This window comes from Oxyura jamaicensis, chromosome 2 (assembly GCF_011077185.1).
Source record: "Oxyura jamaicensis isolate SHBP4307 breed ruddy duck chromosome 2, BPBGC_Ojam_1.0, whole genome shotgun sequence".
In the NCBI taxonomy this organism is placed as follows: domain Eukaryota; kingdom Metazoa; phylum Chordata; class Aves; order Anseriformes; family Anatidae; genus Oxyura; species Oxyura jamaicensis.
In genome coordinates this window covers 6473392-6479405 of record NC_048894.1, presented here as the reverse complement: position 1 = coordinate 6479405, position 6014 = coordinate 6473392, and positions in this window count along the sequence as shown.

The window sequence follows — 6014 nt, the reverse complement described above, 5'->3', positions numbered from 1 at the left end:
ACACTGGTGGGATCTCATGGGCTGGCACAGCGGCGGATGCACAGGATAAATGTGGCCATTGTCAGCCTCCCGGTCATCGCTTCATGGGAAGACTTCAGGGAATGTTAAAAATAGAGGTGAGATCCCCAGGCACAGCTCAGGTCCGCTATGAATCTGGCCTCGAACCATTAAGATGATCTTAAACTCCTTTTTATTTCCTTTCCTATTTTTTCCCCAGAAGCCTGCATTGACTTCCTCAGCTAATAAAGAGCAGGGCCATAAACTCTGGTGCATTTTCCCCAGCAAGGCCATTCCTTCTGCTAAGCTTCTTCCTCCTGTCTTCGTGTTCCCGTTATTACATTTTTAGTTTCTGCTTTTCCAGCAATCCTTCACTGCTGAGCTGCTACAGTTTGATCCCTTCTTTTTCCTGATTCCATACCAAACATGTTTTAAAGCCTTTGCTGCTGGTCTGCGGACAGTTTTTGCAGGAAAAGTGTTTCATGTATTACAGCTTAAAACATAGGTGGATTTATTAGGATTGAATGTATTGGGAGCTAAGCCTTTGGTCTCCTTTCTCATATGGCAGTGGAGGCAGACAGATGGGAGCGATTTGAGTAATTTATATGTTAAGAAGTAATAATCTTTGCAGCCATTTTATCCGTCCAAATGCTTTTACCTTTGATCTTTCTGTTTTCGAGAAACACCTTGTGTTTTTTTTTTTTTTTTTTCTTCCAGACTTCTTTCAAAGATAAACATCCCTGAAGACTCCTTTGAGCCCTTCCCTCAGCTGAAGAGATGTCTGATTGCCACCACCCGAATGCCTCCACAATTAGCTGCAAAACTTTTTGGTGTCTGGGGGTAGGGCAGCCCAGGGAAAATGCTCTCTAGACCTTGAAAGCTGCATTGTCCTTGCACAATGGCAATCTGAAGCCCTGGGCCTCGTGGTGTTTAGAAGTCAGTAGATTTACTAATTAACGTTGCTCACTCAATTAAAAACCCCTTGATCTGAGCCAGTCAATGGATTTTTGGTATCTATAGAAATCTTTGCCTTGTGTCAAAAGATTTAGAGGTTTCTTTCTTTCCCCTCTGACTAAGGCTCGGTGGGGATGAGACATGGGTGACAAAATGAGCCTTGGTGGGAGCCCCATCGGAGGCTGTCCTTGGCCGGGAAGGGGGCTTAATTGCAGGAATGTCCTGGGCTGGGAAACTGTCAGATGGAGGGCCGGTGTTGTAGCACTGAATGAAGCACTGACAGAAGATAAGGTTGTCAAAAGAAATTCATAAGGTTGGAGCAAAAGTGGTAAACTCATCCATGATGCTTCTTTTCGAAAGGTCCCACAGCTCAGGGAATGAGACAGCTACCAGATAAGTTTTATTTCATTCTATTTAGGTTATATGCAAGAAGGATAAGAGGAGGAGTATTTTTATTTCACCTTGCAACAGGGTAGAGACAGTCAGTGCTACGCTGTCTCTCTTTCACCTCTTGCTATAAATACCTGCTTGTGAGAAGGATCTTCACAGCCCACTTTGTTTGCATTTTAATTATTTTCTCTGTCTGGCACTTTTCATCTGTTGAGTCTGTTGCTGTTGTTGTTTCCCAACAGTAAATTCAAGCCGAGCAGCACCATGTACTGGACATCATAAGTTTTTGTTTGTTTGTTTGTTTTTTAATGGGAAATGCAAATAAAGTTTTTCCATAAGAAAAAGCCCTGAAGTGAGATGAAGACCAGATGAAGATGTTTTTTCCTAAGAACATTAGCACAGCTGATTTCTTGAATTGACCCCAGTTCAGGTCTTTGCAGTATTACGGCCTATTTTAATGGCTTTCATAAGAAGTTTAGGCACATGTACCCTCCATTTTAAAATCTTTGTTCTCTCACAAGTTTCAACATCTTGCTGAAGTCAAGAGCCTTAATGAAATCTCTGATCATGCTCCTTTTTATAGAAACACTTCCATCACCAGTTCTCTGATACCCCATTTCTTCCTGCCTTGCAGCATGGAAATCCCTTTTTAGTCTTGTGTGTGTAGCACCTCTAGGTTTGGGTGCTGGGGGTGATGGCAATGGGAAAGTGAGGGTGATTGGTAGGTGTCGTGAAGCAGCAATATCCTAAATCCTGTCCTTACCAGGCGATGCCACTGCAGAGCTCACTGGGTGACCTGTTGTGCATGTACCACTGTGCTGGCTTGGGTGGGAAGGAGATGGAGGTGGGTGACCCAAGTGGGCAGAGCATGAGCCCTCATTGTGGCTGGAATGGAAAACAAAGCTCCTGACTTCTCAGCTCTCACACTGAAAGTGAAGGGGTGCCTCTGCAGCACGCTCCCCCCTGCTGCTCTCCTCTCCAGCAGCTGGGCTCTGAAAAACCTCTCGTGGAAGTCATCGGCCCTGTGAGGCTCCATGGGTTTCACGTCCAAAAACACAGCCTGGAGACAATTCCCGTTTGCTTGCTCTGTGGTTGTCTGCTTTTTCTAAACCTCTCGGTCAGAGCGGATGGGACTCGTCTCATCAAATCAGCATCCACAGAGCAGATGCTGACTTCAGCAGCAGTCACCCGGGGCTCCCAAATGGAGATGGAGCCAAGGCACTGAAGGAGCCCAGGGCACGATTCATCTCTGCTTCCACTAGACGTCTCAAATAGGTCTGGAGAGCTGAGCTCCAAAAGTGCTGATTTCTGTCTGCTGGCTGTGAAGGGGACTGATGGGGGTTGGTTAGCTCGGCTGTGGACGTCCCCGTTGTGGGTGTCCGGGTCGGGTTGGATGGATCCCCCCCTAGACAGCTACTGGCTGCACTTGTGTACAGAGCTCAGCACCAGGGGAGCACATCCTCAATCCCTGTAGACATTACTGTAGCATATAAATAATCCCACTAACACATCCGAGGACATGTGTTGTACTTCCCTTGTTCTGGCGCCACATTCACACCTCTTACCATCGGTTCGATGTGTATTTGTTAACATAACACATCAGGGGCGGGGGGGGGGGGAGGTGGGCGAGAGTACAGTGCCCAGCGTGAATAGGGTGAGACAGGCTGATATCATCCGGCAGCATTTCTGCGTCCTGATTGATTGAGGTGATCCGTTTCCACATTAACTTGCAATAAAGTGATCTCTGATGCCGATATGCATTCATCATGAGCAATTGTGGAGACTGTTTATAACTTAATTTACTCCAAGGTAATGATGATTATATCTAAATATTTATGGAGAGGTCAGCGCGAGTAAATTTCTCAGTAATTTTGTTTTGCTTTTCTTTTCTTTCTCTTTTCTTCAGCCAGCCAAATTATCTCAATGCTCCCTACAGACCTTCTGCTAATTCCTTTGTTTGCAGTGACAGTTAGTGGAGAAAGAAGGCTGATTAACTGCAGGCTGCCTCTGCGCCGAGCCAGCCCGGAGTCTAACCAGAGGTGCACGGCATGTCTCTCCCTTTTATTTTAATTTTGACCTGCAGGAATGTCATGGGCCAGAGCTGTCTATTAGAATATATCTGAATCGCACACGTGTTTGCATGTGCTAGTAATGCAAGCTTCATGTTATACTGTTAAAATTGATGCTCTCTGCAAATGTGACAGAGATGGGTGGCTTGGGATGGGAGCATTGGACTGAACATCATCCTCATCGGATGATGTGTTCAGCTCAGGCTGGGGCTGATCATGCTTAGGGTGATGGCTAATTTTGGGGGGTGGGTATTCTACAGTTCTATTAATTCTTTCTCTGTGCTATTTATCTCATCTGAAACACTGCACTGAGGAGGTCCCGTCTCTTCTAGGGGGTTTGGCAGGTGCTTCACAGCCCATCTGCTGATATTTAGGACTATCTGGAGCTGGAATTCTTCACCCAGGAATTCTCTGAGGCAGCATGGAAGATGGACCCCTTTGTTATCTCAGAAGGAGAAGGAATTTCACAATATCGATATGAAACAGTTAAGAGGATATTTCATTTTGATGTCTTCTAAGAAACATCCCTGGATCCCTGTGCTGCTTGGCTGTCTTCACCCTATACTCCAATACCTCACCTCCTTCTTCTCCTTCTCCTCCTTCTTCTCCTTCTCCTCCTCAGTTGGCCCTGTTTTTTTTTTTTTTTTTTTTTTTTTTGTATTCATGTGACCCTAAGTGCTGTCATTGGTGCAAAATGTGTTGCCATTGGTATGCCCCCATCACTGCTCTTATTTCTGTGTTCAAGCACATTGCTCCTCATGACTTCTTTTAAAACTTATCCTCATCCTACCTTAAATGCTGCTTGGCTTCTGTCCCTCATACACACTCCCCCTTTATTTATTTTATTTTATTTTATTTTATTTTTTCCCGGCTTTTCCCTTTCCCTGTTGTATTTTCAGTATTTTCAGGGGTGGAGCAGGAGGAGCCCAGCAGCCATGCCTTCCCAGGCCTCTTGTCCTCAGCCTGCACTATGCCGTGCCAGCTGTGATGTGATAAGGGACTGCTCCACCTATCTGTGTATCAGTGATTTGGGGGTGAGGATGTATTTTTGGATGCTCCTCAAAACACTTGAGTGCCCAGCTGTGGGCTTTGGCTGCCTGGGTCCAGCTGGAAAACAAACCGGTGCCGTCCTGCGGTCCAGCCTTTATGGCACTGGGGAAAGCAATTGTATAAATCCACTGTAAGCCTGAATGAAATGCTGTGAGAGAGAAAAGATATTGAAGTATATTGAACCACAGAGGAAAAAAATATAAGTGCAATCTGCTCCATTAAAAATTTCATAGGCTGTTACTTTTACAATGCAATTAACTTTGCAATTGTGGTGCTATTGGAAGACCGGCGTGATGGATAATCAGAGGCAGAAACGCCTGTGCAGGTACACCTGCAGAAAACCTTCAGGTTTTGGCTACCTTTCATGAGGCAGGTTCCTGAGCATGCTTGTAAGTCACCAACTGCTGCTCCCTTCCCGTCAGCTCTGCTTTCCACCCTTGATGCCGATCACTTTGGAGGAGTTAATGCTGACACGGGAAGCAGCAAGGGGCTTTTCATGTGAAGTCTGACAAAAGGAAAGGGATCCCAGGAGCCACATAAGCATGTTTCAATGGCTGGATGCTTCATAAGATGTTTATGTTTTCTTTTTAATGCAAACCAATGGTCATCTTTTATTTTTTGTTTTATATTTTATACTGCGAGACTTGGAGAAAACTGCCCACTCCTTTGATGAAGGGCCTGACTCTGGTCCTGCTTCTGTGCACTAGCTGGTGTCAGGGGATGGGCTCTGCCTAACACCAGAACTGTAATGGGGTTTCTCCTGGGCAGAGAAATATTTTGGGGTTATTTTTATCATGACCCATTGCTACGACTCTCAGCCATGACATTTACATCAAAGCAACAGGAAGGCTTTGGCATCTCGTTTTTGAGACTGGTGAGATGCAGACTTCAAGCCTGACAACTGCATCTCCACACAGGGATGCTGATGGGCTCCTCTGTGGCTCCATGTTCCCCTGTGTCCAGATGCTCAGGTCTGACACATCTTGGCAGAAATCCACCTTTGTGCAGGGGGATAACCTCACTTAATGCACACTGCAGACAAATAGGGAGGCAGGCCCTGATTTCCCCGTGTGCCCTGTGTGTGTGCATGCAGTGTGGATGCTCTTGGCTTGTGCAGCCATGTGGTGAGAGCAGGGAGCTTGTCATTTGACTGTGAGCCCCATGGAAGTCTTTATTCCTTCCCCCACCCCAAAGCCCAGAGCTCTGTATCGTGCAACCACACAAGAATCGCAGACGAGAAAAAAAAAAAAAAAAAAGTTCTTATTCCTTCTGGCTGAAAAAGATAAATTTCCTTAAAAGCCCAGTCCCTGACATTTCAGAGGGCTGGAGCTGAACACAAAGAATGTGTATTGTTTCTAAACAGATGCATGAATAATAAGGAAAAAAAAAAATCTTTTGCTTTTTAAGCCAATCTCATGATTTCCAAACCTGGCTCATGGTTTTTCTCATGCTTCATGGTGACAAAGCCAAGCCTCTGTTGTCAGACTGCTAAAAAAGCTCATTCAGTTTCATGAAAAAAAAAAAAAAAAAAAAAAAAGGCAAAATCAGATCAGT